The 19,585-nt window shown below is 41.8% G+C and overlaps 1 pseudogene; it reads left to right on the top strand.

The window, feature by feature from the left end:
• Positions 1-8,886: 8,886 nt before the first annotated feature.
• Positions 8,887-9,054, top strand: LOC140732770 (cytochrome b-c1 complex subunit 10 pseudogene; annotated as a pseudogene).
• The last annotated feature ends 10,531 nt before the right edge of the window (positions 9,055-19,585 follow it).

The raw sequence follows: 19,585 nt of genomic DNA, 5'->3' as shown, positions 1-19,585 counted from the left end.
AGAGAGCAGTGGGTGTGGAACATATGGATATTAGTAAGGTTTTCAACTAGGTTCCCGATGTCAGGCTCATTCAAAGAAGTTATTCAGGAGGCATAGGATTGAGGGAAACTTGCTGTATGAATTCAGAATTAGCTTTCTCAGAGAAGACAGGGGATGGTAGTAGATGGAGCATATTCTGCTGGGAGGTCCACGACTAGTGGTGTTCCGCAAGGAGCTGTTCCAGAACCCCTACTCTTCATGAGTTTGACAAATGTCTTCGAAGAGGAAGTGAAAGGGTGGGTTAAAAGTTTGCAGATGACATGAATGTTGGTGGTGTTGTGGATAGTACAGAAGGTTGTCGTATGTTACATCGGAAATTGGCAGGATGCAGAGCTGGGCTGAGAAGTGGCAGATGGAGTTCAATCTAGATAATTGTAAGGTGATACACTTTGGAAGTAAAACTTCATGGCAGAGTACTAAGGTAATGGCATGATTCTTAGCAGTGTGCAGGAGTGAAGGGATATGGAGGCCAAGTCCAGAGATACCTCAAAGTTGCTGCACGAGTTGATACGGTGGCTAAGAAACTATATGGTGTGTTGGCCTTCATTTATCGGGGATTCATTTTAAGAGCCACGAGATAATGTTGCAGCTCTATAAAACACCTCTGGTTAAACCACACTTGGAGTAGTGTTCTGTCACCTCATTATAGGAAGGATGTGGAAGGTGAGAAGATTTTCCAGGATGCTGCCTGGATTAAAAAACATGTCTTATGAGGAAAGGTTGAGTGAGCTAGGGCTTTTCTCTTTGGCGTGAAGGACAATAAGAGGAGACTTGGAAAAAGCATATTAAATGATAAGAGGCATAGATAGAATAGATTGCCAGTGCCTTTTTCCCCAGGGTGGCACTGGTTATAATGAGAAGACATACCTTTAAGCTGATCAGAAGAAAGTTTGTGGACGACGTCAGATGTGGGTTCTTTTACACAGAGAGTGGTAAGTGCGTGGAATGCATTTCCTGGGGAGGTGCTAAAGGCAGCATTAACATTTAAAAGACTTAAATGACTCATAGATAAGCACATGGATGAAAGATAAATGGAAGACTATGTTGGAGGAAAGAGTTAGATTGATCTTGGAGTAGTTAAAAGGTTGGTATGACATCACGAGGCAAAGGGCCTTTACTGTATTGTACATTTCAGCCTCATTAGTGACCCAGTCCTCCTTGCTTCTAAATTCTACCAATAATGGGATAATCTCACAGAAGCATTATGTCTAAGTACTGGTAATATGTCCTTCCTTATTAAAAAAGTAACATGCCACCGTCTCTAACCTGCACTTCTGTCATGCCTGTAGCATCAACATCCTAGAATATTGAGCTGTTGGTCCTGCCCTTTTCTTAGCCATATTTCCTCTATGGCTGTGGTCCAGCACATGAGTGTCATTACAAAGAGGGCACAGTAACACCTTTACTTTCTTAGAAGTTTGTGAAGATTCAGCGTGTCATCTAAAACATTGGCAGACTTCTATTGATGCAGTGAAGAGTATATTGACTGGTTGCATCATGGCCTAGTATGGAAACATTAATGTCCTTCAACAGACACGTCCACAAAATAGTGGATACGGCCCAGTCTATCACAGGTAAAGCCCTCCCACCATGAAGCGCATCTAGAAGGAGCACTGTCACAGGAAAGTAGCACCCATCATCAAGGATCCCCACTATCCAGGCCATGCTCTCTTCTCACCGTTGCCATAAAGAAGGAGGTTCAAGAGCCTCAGGCCCACACTGCCATGTTCAGCAGCAGTTAGTATATCTCAACCATCAGCCTCCCGAACCATTGTGGACAATTTCTCTCATCCCAACACTGAACTGATTCCACATCCTATGGACTCACTCTCAAGGACACTAAATATGTTCTCATAATATTAATTAATTATTCTTTGTTTTTCATTTTGTATTTACACAATCTGATGTCTTTTTTACTTTAGTCATTTTTCTGTCTTTGTGTGTAATTTTTTATTGACTCTGTTGTGTTTCTTTGTATCTACTGTGAATGCCCACAAGAAAATGAATCTCAGTATATGGTGGCATATACTGTAGGTACTTTGGTAATAAATTTACTTTGAACTTTGAACATCTCATTCCTCAGGGCTAATCTATACTCCAAATTTACCTGCCTTTACAGTTAAACTTTGTGGATTAAAACAAATGCAAGTTAACTGATTAAAACAAATGCAGTTTAACTGATTATTAATTTCTATTTATTTACTGTGCCCTTACCTATCCTTATTACTAAACCTGCTCTTACTGATTACTGCTTTATCCTGTTCAGAGTCCCGTACCCTGCCAATCTAATATAAACTCTCATTTGTAGCATAAGGAAATTTTCCTGAAAGGTTATTGGTCCCTCTCTGATTCAAGTACTGTACAATCCAACCCTCTTGTACAGGTCTCCTCTACCCCCGAAAAGATCAGAAGACCTCACTACTGCCCTTCCACCAATTCCTCAGCCAAAAATTCATCTGCCCTATCTTTATATTTCTGTCTTTGCCGGCACATAGCAGCAGGAGAGATCTAGAGATCAGTACCCAGAAGGCCCTCCTTCTTAACTCCCTACCTAACTTATTTGGTAGAACCTCATCCATTGTTCTACCCCCATCATTTGAACCAACATGTACAACAACCTCAGGTTGTTCATCATTCCACTCAAGAATTTTCTGCAGCTGTGTAGAGACATCCTTGACCCTTGAGGCAACCCATCACCTTGCCATCTCCTCTACAGACAAAGGACCTCTGTCTGTCCTCCTCATTGTTTGTCTGCACTCTTTCCCTCTGAGCCTCAGAGCAAGTCACAGTGCCACAGACCAGACTACTGCTGCTAACACCTGAATGAACATCACACTCAACCAGTTACTAAGGGGACTAACACATGGGAATTCTGCAATGACTGTCTATTCACCATACTTTTCCTGGTGGATACCCATCTACCTGAAGCCTGTACCTCAGGTGTAACCACCTCAGTAAAATTCTCATTTGTGAAGTCTTCAGCTTCACAGATGATCCCAAGTACATCCAAACTCTACTGCAGTTCCTTGACCCAGTTTCTCGGGAGCTGCCTCTGGGTGCAATTCCCATAGACATAGTCATCAGGGAAACTGTGAGCTTCCCTGACTTCGCATAACTTGCAGCAGAAGCATTCCACTGCCCTAACTACCAACATGGCTACACTGAATCCAGCACTAGGATCAAAACGAAAATAACAGCCTTAGCTTTTCTTACCTCTGACTCCTCACCAAAGTATTTTTAAAGATAAACAGAAAACAGACAGCACAGTACAAGAAGGAAATCTGCAGATGCTGGAAATTCAAGCAACACACACAAAATGCTGGAGATGCTGCCTGGCCTGCTGCGTTCCACCAGCACTTTGTGAGCACAGTACAAGCCTTTCAGCCCACAATGTTATGCCAATCCTTTAACTTACTCTAAGATCAATATAACACTTCCCTCCCACATAATCCTCCATTTTTCTTTCATCAATTTGCCTATTTAAGAATGTCTTAAATGTCCCCAAAGCATCTGCCACTTCCCCTTGGTTAAGGTAAAGAAGACGTTAGGAGATGGTTTGAGACAGAAAAGCTAAAATCAGTATTACAATGGAGTTAAGGGAACTACAATGGCACAAGAAATGAGTTGGACAAAATGGATTGGAAGGGGACTCTGGCAGGGATGATGACATATTTGATCGCCTTGGGTCTGTACCTGCTGGGCTCTAGAAGAATAGTGGGGGCGGGGAATCTTATTGAACCCATCCAATATTGAAAGGCCTAGTTCGAGTGGATGAGGTGAGGATATTTCCTATAGTGGGAGAGGCCAGAACCACTGCATACAGCCTCAGAATAGAAGTACATCCCTTTAGAACAGTGATGAAAAGAATTTCTTTAGCCAGAATGTGGTGAATCAGTGGAATTCATTGCCACAAACAACTGTGGGGGCCAAGTGAGTTAAGGTGGAGCTTGATAGTTTCTTGATCAGTGGGGTTGCCAGGGTTAGGTGGGGAAAGCAGGAGTGTGGAGTTGAGAAGGGTAAGAGATCACCCATAATGGAATGGAGGACAGACATAATGTGCCAAATGGTCTTATGGCCTATTGAGTTGATGGGCCTATATGTGAACTGTATTGCTGTAAGATGCTGTAACTGTAAACTGTTCTTTCTCCACAGGTACAATAGTTCCCATCTCTGCACCTTGGGCAATTAGAGCCCCATTTGAAAATGGTATTATAAAACCTCAATTTTCAGTCTTCGTTTCATTGCCACTTGAGATCCAAACTCCATCTCTCCCAAAAGAACCGTCAGTTCAAGTAATCAATACTCCTCTATTAAGCACTTATGAGAGGTAAGTTTTGTTGTTGTTGACACTGTTGAAGTATTTGTGCATTGTTTTCCTGGGAGCAGTACACTCAGATGTGGTCAGACTGCGGTGAGCAAGCTGGTCACACGGGTAGAGATCTTGACCGGTACTAACAGTGTTAAGAATGATTGGTGCATCTCTCATAACCTACACTTCCATTTCTGAGGCCATGGCTGCTCTCCACACTGACAGCTTCAGGTGGAGCATGGATGTGAGTGACACATGAGATCACCTGACATCATCCCGCAATAAAGATTCTGTAGCTGTTAAATGATGTCCCTGTAATTCCTCTCAGATTGTCCTATTAGGTTTGAGGCCCTTGTAGATGAGGCCTACGTTTTCCTGCATCTCCTCATAAGTGAAACATCCCCACACAGGCCCTCTCTACTTTGCAGCCTCTCTAGCAGTATCACATTTTTCCTAGGTGCCGAGGTGTCCACATTCTAATGTATGTTCGTTCCTCCCTTCCACTAGCTCCAACAACATTCTCACGTTCCTTCACAGTTTCTTTCAGCATTTTGAAGGGATTGCCCCATTCTCAACTCACAGGTCTGCTCTCCCATCCCTGCCTCCTGCTGCTCATGTCTGACAATTTCCCATGCAACTACAGGAGGTGTAACACTTGTCCTTTCACCTCTTCCCTTCCCATCGTCCAAGGACCCAAACAGCCTTCCGACAAAGGGCAATAATGCACTTGCACTTCTCCCAATCTAGTGTACTACACTTGGTGTTCACAATGTGGCTTCCTCACCACTGCAATAACCAAGCACACACAGGATGCAAACTTTGTGCAACACTTGAGCAAAGGATCCTGTCACGAGTCCTACACCAAATAACTCCCAACAGAGGGCAGCAGTCATACACAGGAAGGAGATTTTGAACATTGTACTCTTGGAGTTCATCTGTCTCAGGGGAGGATGATGGGGAGAGGGGGTAGAGGGGGAGAGGGGGGAGAGAAAGAAAGAAAAAAATGAATTCAGAGCCTCCAAATAGGGAGCGATCTCTGCTTCTTATTGTCTGGTACTGACTGTGATCTAAGCCCAGAATGGGAATTGCAACTTGAGCAAACAGGAAAGAGTTCATTTAATTTAATGCTATTTTTTTTCAATATTTATTCTGAATTAGTTACTTTGTGACTGAGCAGGAAAATGAAGACTATGGAAGACTTGCCAATGAACTCAAGAAGAAACTGGAAAAGGACCACCGTTCTTTTGACCACAGTCGTATTTTCATTACTTGGTTCAACAAAGCTGGACACGTGAAACTGTCTTTTCTCAAGAAATGAAACAGAATTGTTCTCTCAGAGGCTCTAATACTTATAGATTTCAAACAGTGAGATGTGCTCAACTCTGTTATCACCTTTAGTAGTTTCCTTCCTGGAATAACATGCATTTCAGTGGCATAATGAAGTAAAATATCTCAGGGTGATTTATACACATTAGATTTAATTCTGCATGTCTGCCATTGTTAGAGTTTTCAACAAGCCTTGTGTGCTCTCATGGCAATTGTCAGTTCCTACCTCCCACCCAGATGCCTGCAAGTACAGGGAACTCACACTTCACTCACAATTAACTAGTTGAAACATAGAAACATAGAAACTCTACCACACAATACAGGCCCTTTGGCCCACAAAGCTATGCTGTACAAATTACCTAGGGTTACCCATAGCCCTCTATTTTTCTAAGCTCCATGTACCAATCCAGGAGTCTCCAGAAAGACCCTTTTGTAGCCACCTCCACCACTGTTGCCGGCAGCCCATTCCACGCACTCACCACCCTCTGCGTAAAAAAAACTTACCCCTGTCATCTCCTCTGTACCTACTTCCAAGCATCTTAAAACTGTGCCCTCTTGTGTTAGCCATTTCAGCCCTGGGAAAAAGCCTCTGACTATCCACATGATCAATGCCTTAGCCATTTCAGCCCTGGGAAAAAGCCTCTGACTATCCACATGATCAATGCCTCTCATCATCAAACAAAGGGGCCAAGGTGTGGATTCCTTTCCCTTTCATTAATTGTATTTTGCATTCACTGCAAATTACAACTAATCATTCTGATGAATAATTCAGTCATTCTAATGAATTATTCCCACCTAAGGTCCCTACTGATTGTCTAGTGCCCAGTAGTCCTGGTTGTGGAGCTGTGTCTCCATGTCACTCCCTGGATGAAATATGTCGGGGAATCACATGGTCTTCCACCCTCACCTTAACCACACATTCGGCTTTGATACTGACAGATCCAAATGTTCTAGATAGAGGAGGCTGCTGGTCTATTTAATATTGTTAATAATTAACTGCCCTCTGAATTCCAAGTAATTTCCCAGTATCCAGGGACCTACCAGTTGTGCTGAGAAACTACACTGGACAGTAAGAGAGAAACACTTACTCAGCCAATAATAGGAAACTCCATATTTAAACTTTGCTGGTGAGAAACCTGGGAATCTGAAGAAAGAGCTATCAAGGCAGAAATATTTGTTCAAAGTCTCCACACGGCACAGTTGTATATGGGTGGGTGACTCCTCTGGGAAACAGAATTGATCACTCTGAGAATTTCCCTTTCTTCTTTAAATAATTTGAGTACTTACTGAGACTGAGATTGTTCTGAACACAGATACAGTAACATTCTATCTTCACAATGGGACAGATTCTCTGTGTGTTCACCAAGCAGAAATCAAAAATATGAAAAGAGTTGACTGGAAATGGGAAGTGCTGGGTGCACAGAGCACTGAGGTTGTGCTGGATGAAATCCTGGAGGTGTCAAATGCGGGACTATAGATCTCACTCAGAGCTGGTTCCAGGTTGAAATATAAAATTGTAAGTTAACGCTTAAACCTGAGAGACTGTATTTAAACCATTCATAAACTATCATAGTTGTTACCACTTCATCTTCCTCATTCACTTTTCTATCCGTTGAAATATAATGGAATAGAATGTGTGAAACACTGGGTGCTGCAGATCAACTCATTTGGGAGAGAGGCCTGTTCATGGACAATTGCTGCTGTTAACAGGACAACAGCTTTCAGATCCCTTAGGAAGCTAATAATCAATTGTTTTTAGAGTCTTATTATTTTGCTTTTCATCTTGCTGGGAATGTATTCTCACTGTGAAATAAAGAGGTGATGCATCACAACACTTGGTCTCCATTTCAATTCTTACTCAGAAACAGAACTGGTCATTGGTCATATCATTAGATCACAGTTAGCAGCTGGCAGTGCAGGGAAGAGACATGATATGAAACACAATTGAGGAGATACATAACAATGTTAGCCTCTACTGCATGACTGGTGTACAAATGTCGGTAAATCTCTCTGGTTTTGTACACAGCTTAGTGAGATCATACCTCAAATACTGTGACTGAAAACAGAAAAAAAGTGTTTTCATGAAAGATCTACAGAAAATAATGGAGATACTGAAATACCAAATGCACGTTCCAAATTGGCAGTGGCCTGATGAGAAAGGAGGACCTTCTGTTGGAGAATGAAGCAGTCCAAGTGACAGGAGTGTCAGTGGGGATCACTTCAGACCGGTAACCATAATTCTATTAGTTTTTAAATCCTCATAAGGACGAATGTAGTCATCTACAGTGTATGTTGAGCTACTAGGGACAAGTGAGGTCTTAAGTTAATTGTTCATACCTGTATTTTCTGTGGAAAAGGACACAGAAGCTAAGGAATTAAGGGATATGAATAGGATGTCTTGGAAAATATCTACATTACTTAAAAGTAGATGCTGGTGATCTTAAAGCACATTAAGATGGGCAAATTCATGGGGCTTATGAAAGCATATCCTAAGATCATAAAAGTTCAGAGTGGTTCACTAGTCCTAGATTGGGGCAAGGTAAATTTGAAGGCATTAGATGTGGACTTGCAAAGGTTGACTAGCAGAGACTGTTTGCAGGGACAGCTAGCAGGTGGAAGGCTTTTAAAAGTGAGATATGAAAACTTCAAGACAGCATGAGGACCTATTGGAGAGAAATGCAAATTTGGCAAAGAGCCCCAGTTGATACTAAGGCTCTTGACATGAATAAAAGAATATGACACATATAGGCAGCTATATAGGGTCGAGTGAAGGCATTGAGAGGTACAAGAGATTGATGACTTCCCTAATGAGGAATATCAGTAGGGCTTAAAGAGATCATGAAGTAGATCTGGCAGATAACATAAAGAAGAATCCTAAGAGTTCCCATAAGAATACTAAATGCCAAAGAGTAACTAGTGGGAGAATAGGTCATCATAAGGTCAATGTGGAGCCACCAAGGATGGGTGAGATCTTAATTTAATAATTCTTACCTGCATTTACCATGAAAAATTGCATGGAAGCCAAGGAATTAAAGGATATGGTTAAGGATGCTTTGGAACATATCCACCTTACAGAAAGCAGGTGCTAGCAATCTTAAATTTGAGTATGGGGAAAAAAAACTTAACAAATAGCATTTTCCATCATGGCTTTCCAACTGGCAGGTATGTGGGTAGGAAGTCAGTCTATCGGGAGGGCACGAACGGCCGGTGGGATGCTGGAGCGAATTCTTAGGCCCAGACACAGGCAGCTGCTGAAGAACTGGATTCCAATTATCACTACATGGGGATCTGTGGCTGGTGTACTGCTGGTCTACGCTACAGATTGGAGAGTTGTAGTTAGGCATATCCCATACATAAAAGGAAAGTTCAAGAGTGATTGAAGATTACTGACGGATTTAAGGGAATAATCTGACCAAGTCTGATCGTGTGCAGTTTTGGTCACCAAATTACAGGAAGGATATTAATAAGATTGAAAAAGTACAGAGAAGGTTAACCAGGATGTTGCCAGCTCTTAAGAAACTGAGTTACAGAGAAAGGTTGAATAGGTTAGGACTCTATTCCCTGGAGTGTAGGAGAATGAGGGGTGATTTGACAGAGGTGTATAAAATTATGACGGGTATATGAGTGAATGCAAGCAGGCTTTTTCCACTGAGGCTAGGGGTGAAAAAAACCAGAGGACATGGATTGAGTGCGAAGGGGGAAAAGTTTAAAGGGAACATTGGTGGGGGGGGGCTTCTTCACACAGAGAGTGGTGGGAGTGTGGAATGAGCTGCCAGATGAAGTGGTAAATGCAGGCTCACTTTTAACATTTAAGAAAAACTTGGACAGGTACATGGATGAGAGGTGTATGGAGGGATATGGACCAGGTGCAGCTCAGTGGGACTAGGCAGAAAAATGCTTCGACACAGCCAAGGAGGGCCAAAAGGCCTGTTTCTGTGCTGTAATGTTCTATGGTTCTACTGGAGTTAGTGTCACTGGATGATAAGAAAATAAAACCTAGGATCCAAATTAGAACATTCTAGATATCGTTTCTGTTACATCATAGTTCATTTATTTTCTCTCTCAACACCATTCTCCTACCTTCTCCCCATAACCTTTGATGCCCTTACTAATCAAGAACCTATCTATCACTACTTTAAATATACCCAATGAATTGGCCTCCACAGCTGCCTGTGGCAATGAATTTCCCATCCCCCCTCTGGCTAAAGAAACTCGGCCTCATCTCAGTTTTAAAGGGATGTCTTTATACTTTGAGGTTGTGCCCTCTGATGCTAGACTCTGACACTATTAGAAATATCCTCTCCAGATCTTTTCTATCCAGGCTTTTCAATATTCAGAAGGTTTCAATGGGATACGTCCTCCTTCTTCTAAAGGTCAACGAGTATAGGCCCAGAGCCATCAAATGCTCTTCATACAACTCTTTCAATCTGGGGATCATTCTCGTAAACTTCATCTGGATTATCTCCAATGTCAACACACCCTTTCCTAGATATAGGGGCAAATCTGCTCACAGTACTTCAAATGCAGTCAGACCAATGCCCGATAAAACCTTGGAATTACATCCTAACTTTTATATTTTAGTCCTCTGGAAATGAACACAAATATTCCTTTTGCATTCCTTACTACCAACTCAACCTGCAAGTTAACCCTTGCAGGATCCTGTGCTAGGCTTTGCTGCATCTACTTGTGCTTGTTATCTATATTAATGATATGAATGACAATATTGTTAACATGGTTGATAAGTTTGCAGACAATCTTCATATTGGTGGTGTATGAGCAGTGAAGAGGATTGAAAATAAATATGGACCAACTTGGGAAAACAGCCAGAGAATGGCAACTAGAATTTAACTCTGACAAGGCAAAGGTGTTGAACGTTGTTTTGTTAAACTAGGGCAGGACTTACATAGACCATTGTACACCTCTGGAAAGTGCTGTATAATGGGAAACAGGTACATAGTTCTCTGAAAATAGAAACACGGATAGACAGATTGATGAAGAAGACATATGACACTTTTACTTTCATTAGTAAGGCCATTGATTACAAGATTTGGGACATCATGTTACAGTCATGCAAGATGCTGGTTGGACCACACTTGGAATACTGTGTGCACTTCCGGTTACTAGGATATTAGAAGGATGTAATTAAGCTAGAGAGCATGCAGTAAAGATTCTTGAGGATGTTACTGGGACTGGAGGGTTTGACTTATAATGAGAGACTGGATAGGCTGGGACACTTCTCAGAAACATAGGAGGGTGAAGGGTGATCTTATAGAGGTTTATAAAATACACAAGGGGCATAGATAAGATGAGAGGTCAGTCTTGTTCTCAGGGACTGGGACCTAAAACTAGAAAACATAGGTTTATGGTGAGAAGAGAAAGATTAAAAATAGATCTGAGGGATATACAGCTCTCGTTACATGCTCATGCAGCTCAGCTCTTTGAGTGATTGCAGAACGTTTGATGTTAATAACTCACCAGGGTTGATTGATAAGTTCATGACCTAAGGTAGAAGGAGATAAGTTATTAACTTCAAACTTTCTGGATAATCACTCAAAGAGTTGAACTGCACATGCATGTAACGAGAACTGTATTACTCATCACCTCCTACCTTAGGCCACAAACTTATAAATCACCCATGCTGTGGACAATTTCTGGAGTTCCAAGATCCATATGCTCCATGACTGCTGGACTGTGTGTGCAAATGTAGGTGGGGACTACGTTGAAAAGTAAATGTGCTAGGTTTTCTAAAATTGACTCCTTCTAGCTTAGGCCACAAACTTATCAATCACCCCTCGTATATCAAAAGGGTTGAACTGTTGTGTAAGGCGATTGACATGGATGAGCAAAAGAAAGCCGACACTCTTCCCAGCTTAATGGATGTTAAAATGTACAGTCTCTTGTGCAACATAGTAACTCCTGAAAAGCCAGCAAGGTGTTTGACAAAATTGTTACAATTCTAAAAAATCACTTGAGCCCTAAACTGCTGGTACAAGCTGTGAAGTTTAGATTTTGCAGAAGGAACCAGACAAAGGGGGAAAGCATTTCTGAAATGATTGCAGAACTGTGCAAGCTTTCCCAATACTGTGACTTTGCAGATGGGCTTCCTGATTCAATAAGGGACAGGCTGGTGTGTGGTTTGCATAGTCAAAGCACTCAAATGAGGCTACTGTCAGAAAGAGACCTGATCTTAGAATGGGCTTTGACCATTGCAATATTGGTAGAGACTGCAGCAAAGGAAGCAGCAGAATTCAAGAAAAAGAGGTTAGAACGTGAAATGCACAAGAGGTCCCTGAATGGTGCAAAAAACCTAATATTTTATTGATGTGGCAGATCCTCCCATGATGCAAGTGACTGTTGGATCAAAGAAAAAGTTTACACTAAGTGTCACAGATAAGACCCTATAGCATGTGAAAGGCAGACAAGCATAACTGAGTGAAAATTTCAAACACAAAACTAAGCAAATACATAAAGTACCCAAATGTGAAACAGAGTCTGACAACACAGAGTCTGACAAAGGTGAACTGCCATGCCTAGAACTGCATAGTATAACTGAAACAGATCACAAAATCATCTGGATCACAATAGATGTGTCTGGCGTAAAACTGCAAATGGAGCTGGATACAGAGTCAGCCTCGTCTCTAATTCCAGAGGCTGACTACAACAGACTGTTTTCTAAGATACTAACAGAGAAAACAGTGATGCTAAAGACCTACACAGGTGAAAAAGTGTCTCCCAAAGGCCATCCGAAAGTGAATGTGATGTATGGAAGCCAAACACAACAGTTACAGCTCGTGTCTTCACTTTGCGCTGAACTAAAGATCTATGGACGGACTTACTTTGTGGATTTCAGTTCAGAGCATTATTTGCTTCCATTTATTGTTTACATGACTTTTTTTTTGCTTTGCACATTGGGTGTTTGACAGTTTTTTTTAATGAGTTCCTTTGGGTTTTTTTGTTTTGTGGCTGCCTGTAAAGAGATAAATCTCAAGGTAGTATAATGTATACATCCATTGATAATGAATGTACTTTGAGAGAGGTACAGAGAGCTATGGTAGATGGAACGAGGCAGAATATAAGATCAATGTGGACTAAACAGCTCAAAAGCCGTTATCTGTGCTATATGGCTCTATGCCTCAGTGACTTTATGACTCTATGAGAAGGCATGCATTTAAGGTGCGAAGAGGAAGATTTAAAAGCAATGTGTGGGATAAGTATTAGACACTGAAAAAGGTAGGTGCCTGGTACTGGCTCCCATGTATAGGAGTGGAAGTCAATATCATTATAGCATTTAAGAGGCTGTAAGACACAAGAATATGCAGGGAGTTTAGGAATGTGTACCTTTAAATGCCAAAGAGATTTAGTTTAATTCAGAATCATGAGTGATACAGACATTAGGAATAGAAAGTTCTGTTCCGATACTGTACTGATCTTAATTCTATACTGGACCCACCTGACTGGCAGCCACTCTCTAAGAAAAGAGAAACACGATCAACGTTACTGCCAACAGGTCTCCCAGCTGTTGCCAGAGTGATAGCCATCATCAAGATTCTCCTTACCTGGTTCTTAACAGGATCCTTTTCCTCCCAATGGCTCAAGAACTGATCCCCAAATCCCAGTGCAGTTTCCATCCTTCAGGAAACAGTAGACACTGTGTGCTCCAAGTGAAAACTCTGGGAAAACTATAAGCAATGGAAACAACGATATGGATAGCCTTCCTGACCTCATGAAAGCCTTTGACCCAGTCAAACATGAAGGGCTTTGCTGCCTCCTTCTCAGATTCAACTATCCACAAAAATACATCTCCTTCTCACATCAGATTTGTGATTGTTCAGGGCATCAAGGCATTGGCCAAAAGGCAGGTGTATGGGGTTGAGTGGGATCCGGCAGAGCCATCAGCCATGATGGAATGGCGGAGCAGACTTGATGGGCTGAATTGCCTAATTCTGCTCCTGTCTTATGGTCTAAGACTGTGATCTTAGTCAGTAGGTTTGCTACAGCCATAATCCTACTGCTGACCGGAATGGAGCAAGATTGTAGTTAGCTCAGTCTGCTCATTGGTATCCCATATTCAGCTCCTTGCACCATCTATACTTGGCTTCTGTGTGCTCTGATTCTGCTACTGGACATGGGAACACGTGGCCTGCCCATTGGTTCTAACTGAATGAACTTAGGTCCTCAATGTTGACCTGTTTCTCCCAACCTCAATGACATTTAATCAAGTGTCTCCACCCAAAGGGGGGAGCAGACAGACAGAGCAGAGCACCCCTGTGGCCGTTCCCATCACCAATAAGTATACCGTTCTGGATACTGTGGGGAAGATCGGGAGTTTCGGATGGTATGTTGCCTCCCTGGTACGGGGGTCCAGGACATCTCAGATTGGGTGCAGGTGATTCTCGAGAGGGAAGGCAAGAACCCAGATGTTGTGGTCCATGTAGGGACCAATGATGTGGGTAGGATGAGTGAGGGGGTCCTGCGTAGTGAGTTCAGGGAGTTACGTGCAATGCTGAAGGGCAGGACCTCCAGGGTAACAATCTCAGGATTGCTACCTGTGCCACGTGCGAGTGAGGCGAGGAACAGAAGGATTATACAGATTAATACATGGCTGAGAGGATGGTGCCGGAAGGAGGGCTTCAGGTTTTTAGATAATTGGGCTTTGTTCCAGGGAAGGTGGGATCTGTTCCAACGGGACGGTTTACAACTGAACTGGAGCGGTACTATCATTCTTGCAGGAAAATTTGCTAGTGCTTCTCGGGGGGGGGGGGGGGGTTTAAACTAAATTTGCAGGGGGCAGGGATCCAGAATGCGTGAGAGGATAGCGAGATGAATAATAAAGGACAGGTGGGGACTACACTGTTCCGGAATATTAAGTGTGTAGTAGAGAAAGGTGAGGCAGAACAAGTGATAAGGAGGACACATGTACAGAGGGATGGTCTGACGGAACATGGAGTAAAATATGCAGAAAGAATAAGTAAATTTAGGAAGGACAACAAAATTCAAGGCGCTTATAGCCCGATGGGAGTTCGGGGAGCTGGGTTAAGCACAAAAGGCAGCGATTTAAACAGAGAGAGGAGAAATGGGCTATAAATTCTATATGTGAATGCACAAAGTGTCAGAAATAAGGCAGATGAGCTTGAATCTCAGGTGCGAATGTGTAACTGTGATGTTGTTGGGATAACGGAGACATGGCTGCAGGGAGATCAGACCTGGGAAATGAATGTACAAGCGTATACGTGCTATCGTAAGGACAGAAATGTGGGCAGAGGGGGTGGGGTGGCCCTGTTGGTGAGGAATGAGATTCAGTCCTCTGCAAGGGGGGACATAGGATCAGGAGAAGTAGAGTCTGTGTGGATAGAACTGAGGAACAGTAAGGGCAAAAAGACCCTAATGGGTGTTGTCTGCAGGCCCCCAAACAGTAGCATGGATATTGGATGCAAGTTGAATAGGGAGTTAACATTGGCATGTGGCAAAGGTAATGTCGCAGTAGTTATGAGGGCTTTCAACATGCAGGTGAACTGGGAGAATCAGGTTGGTGCTGGACCCCAGGGTAGGGAGCTTGCAGAGTGCCTACGGGATGCATTCTTGGAACAGCTTGTACGAGAACCGACCAGGGACAAGGCTATTCTGGATTTCGGGCTGTGTAATGAACAGGATTTGATAAGTGATCTTGAAGTAAAGGAGCCATTAGGAGGTAGTGATCATAATATGATAAGTTTTTATCTGCAATTTGAGAAGGATAAGGGCAGATCGGAGGTGTCAGTGTTGCAGTTGAACAAAGGAAGCTATGGAGCCATGAGGGAGGAGCTGGCCAAAGTTAAATGGATGGATATCCCAGAAAAAAGACAGTGGAACAGCAATGGCAGGTATTCTTGGGAATAATAATCTCATTAATTTCTTCATATTCCCAAGCCAGGGTACCATCCTTTCTATATTGGCTCCAGCCGATTTTAAAAGGCAAGCGAACTAAGATAGAATACAAAGCCATGGGCCGCTCAGATGGTCTCCTCTCTCCCTCCCCCCAGCCAGTACACAAAAAAATAAAATGACCTTGCAAGAAAGACAGTAACGTCTCAACAAAGGAGAGTGTTTACATTCCATCATGTATTAAACAAAAAAAGAACCAAAATAATATAATCTCTTAGAGAGGAAAAACCAGCGCCATCTTAAGTTTAGCTTTAAATCTCTAAGAAAACTTTAAATTCGGTTATAGGACACGATAATAAAACAGATTAAAAAACAGTTAACTGAATTAAATTTACAAAAATATTAATTAGTAATATCACAAGTAACTAAACCCTCCCAGATATATATATATAAAAAGAATCCCTATTAGTAGGAAATAACTACCAATTAGCAAATTAAGAAACAACAAAAAGAAACATCAATCTAAATATTAGATAAAAGGAACAAATCCTTTTATCCTCTTTTCTCAGTCAAAGACCTAATTAGCCACTTAAACAGTCAAACTTGAACCGTAAATCTTCTTTCCAAAAAAAATCCAATGGGATGTAATGATGAGCAGGTTTTCTTATCTTCTTTTATTAATCTCTCAATGAAGATTTTATAACCTTCATATATCTTCATATATCTTCTTTTTGAAATGTGAATAATATACAGATAATTAAACAGCTTTTCAGATGGTTCATTCAGTAGTAACATCAGTGACGATGACAGGTACAGCCTGAAAAAATCCAGTGCGGCTTTTGGGTCAAAGAAAATGTGTGGAGAAGAATAAGGAGGAATAACTTCTATTCTTGTCGGGTAACTCAAAGAGGGAAATAGTTTCTTATCATATGCTTGTTTCATTACCAAAACAAAGCTTGATCTTTGTTCCATTACTGCTTTCAGATAATCTTCCTAAAAACGGGGCTCAGACTCGTTGAATCTGAAAACTCTTTGTTTTCTTGCCTGTATCATTATTTGATCTTTAATTTTAAAGTGATGAAAACAAACCAGAATAAATCTTGGTCTGCTTGAATCTTTAAATTTCGAAGTAAACGCTCAATATGCTCTTTCAATAGCAGGCGGCTGTGATAAAATAGTCGGAAATAGATTATGAAAGAGCTTACCAAAGTAAAACGTTAAGTCTCCATTTTCAGCTCCTTCTTGCAATCCAACGATTCGTATATTGTTTCGGCGAGACCTAGTTTCCAGTCTATAGTCTTATTTTGATATTTTTCCAAACGGGTTATAGTTCCAGACAATTTTTGCTTAGTTAACTTCAATTCCTCTTCATGTTTAGTAACTTGAGTTTCGACATCTTTAAGTTTTCCCAGAAATAACTTCATTTCATTATTATTCTTTTCCAGTTGATTTGGGCCTTCAGGGAAAAATCAAGATGAGAAGTGATTGCTTATTCATAGCACAGGAAGTCTGGCAATATTACAAGCCAGATATTATGGATTCTTACATATCCACACAGAAGCTTCATAGGATCCAGTGACAGGTCGTTCTGGAGTTTCTGTTTATGTTCCGAAGATTCAGGTGACTATTCAGAAACAACTATCAGATGAAATATCACCATTCATGTCTGAGGTGGTTGCTATCATTTTAACCTTGCAATGGATCGAAGAAGTATGCTTTGATTATGTACTTCTGTGCTCTGGTTCGATCTCAGACTTGACAGCTATTGAGATGGGTATTTCAAATTGTAGGCCAGACATTCTTCTTGAGATTGGACAGCCATTGAGGCTGCAGGGTCTAAGCTTGTGTATACATATCATACGGGCTCCTGTCCTTGTTGGGGTTGAAGGAAATGAGGTGACAGACACTCTTGCCAAGCAATCACCTAAAACGAAGGCTATAAAAATAGTGGTGCCTTTGCATAAGGGAGAGGTAAAAGCCATAATTAATAAATTCTATTCAATAACTGTGGCAACAAAGGTAGGATAAGGAAAAGAAAGAATGGGATTTATATAAAATCAGATAACTCAACTGGGAGAGGGGTTTAAAAGGAGTGACATATATATATATGTATTGGACATACAAGGCTAACTAATTCCTTGTTCAGATTTAATATGCGTGATACAGGCATTTGTGGGGAGTGCACTTGTCAAGAAAAGGTGCAGCCGATATTGCTTGAGTGCAGATACTATGAGGTGCAAAGGAAACATCTAATTGCTAAATTGAGATCTTTGGGACAGACACTGTTTAACATTGAAAGTTTGTTAGGATATCACTGCCATTGTAATGTATAGAAGTGCAAATTTGACTTTCTGAAAAGCAAAAGACTTGTTGATATTATTGGAGTTTTATGGTGGGTAGAATTTGCTCCACATTCCAACTCAATAGGTGGTAGTAATACACCTTGTGTTGATCTTTCAACTGCCATTAAACTTTACAAGAAGAAGTGGAGTCACCTTTTGGAGCAGATGATCGGAGAATGGGGAGTTGAGGCCTTGGTGAAAGGACTCAGGTCTCATTCAGTTTTTGCTGCTCATCATCGGTACTTGATTCAGTGCAGGCTGGAGGTAGCTAGGGCAGTGGAATACTTATACGTGATGTGAAGTCAGGAACCTCATGAGTACAACTGTGGGAATTGCACACCAGTGTAGTGCCTGACAGACAGCGTCAAGGCAGTGGAACTGGATTTTGATGTAATAGGAATGGAAAGATGAGAGTTTTATATCTGAGCATTTCACTGAGTGGCAGCATTCAAGGTTCAGGCTTCAGATAAATGGGTGACCATCAAGAAAAATTAGGGGAGTCGGAAGTCAGTGCAGGATTCCCCTCACTAACACGTATGTCCCCTCGGATATTGTTGAAAACAACAGAGGCTGGTGCAGTGGTCAAGTCTTTTGGCACTGTAACTGGCTCTGAGGCTCAGAGGGTAAGGTCACTGTCAGACAGAAACAATACTGACATGAGACTCAGTAGTGAGTAGGACAGGCAAGAGATTCTGAAGCTGCGGAAGAGATGCTAGGATGGTGCTTTGTCTCCATGGTGACATAGTCAAGATGTATCTAAGTGGCTGTAGAAAATTCTAGAGGAACAGGGTGAACAGCCAGAGGTGTTTTTACATGTTAGCCCAAATGATAATGGGTTCAACAAGGGGTGAGGATTCTGAAGAAGGAGTATAGGGAGTTGGGTGTGAAGTTATGAAACAGGGTATTTAAGGTAGTAATCTCTAGATTACTACTGGTGCCATGTACTAGCAAAGGACAGAAATAGGAAGATATGCCAGCTAAACTTGTGGTGGAGGAACTGGTGCAGGGGGCAGTGATTCCGGTTCTTGGATTACTGGGAACTCTACGGGGTGTAGACACAACCTGTAGAAGTCAAAAGGTTGCACCTGAATCAAAGCGGCACCAATATCCTTGCAGGGAAATTCGTTAATGCTACTCGGGGAGAGGAGTTAAGTTTTATTGGTGAGGGGGGAAGCCGTTGAACTACAAGTAGGAGCAAGTCATGGGATGAAGCAGAGCCAGTGATAGCAAGTTCAGTAATTGAGAAAGGCAGGGAAAGGAATACTTACTGCGACTTACAGTATTTCACTGCTGGAGGTTCAACAGTTAAGGGATGATGTCAGGGCATGGATTGGTTCTAAAGGCTGGCACGTTAACAGTGGTAACAGCAACATAGCTGGGAGAAGGCCGGACTGGCAGCTCAGTATTCAGTATACAGATGTGACAGGAGTACCAGTAAGGGGGAAAGCACTGTAACCTTTATGAAAAAGGAGGACATCAGGGTACTTAAAGATAACATTAATGGGATTATGCAGTGAAATCACATGGATAGAACTTAGAAACACTCTTGTAGAACTGCATTATAGTTGGAGGAATAATAAGTTTTGTTAGTGGGGGATTTAACTTTTACTGGACTAACTCCACAGCTAAGGACCTGGATGGGAAGGAATCTGAAAAGTGTAGATGAAAGTTTGAGTCAGTATGCTGAGGACCCTACTTAGGAGAGTGA

This window comes from Hemitrygon akajei, chromosome 9 (assembly GCF_048418815.1).
Source record: "Hemitrygon akajei chromosome 9, sHemAka1.3, whole genome shotgun sequence".
NCBI classification, from domain to species: Eukaryota; Metazoa; Chordata; class Chondrichthyes; order Myliobatiformes; family Dasyatidae; genus Hemitrygon; species Hemitrygon akajei.
The sequence above is the reverse complement of the archived record's forward strand: the minus strand, read 5'-3'. Positions and strand labels throughout refer to the sequence as shown.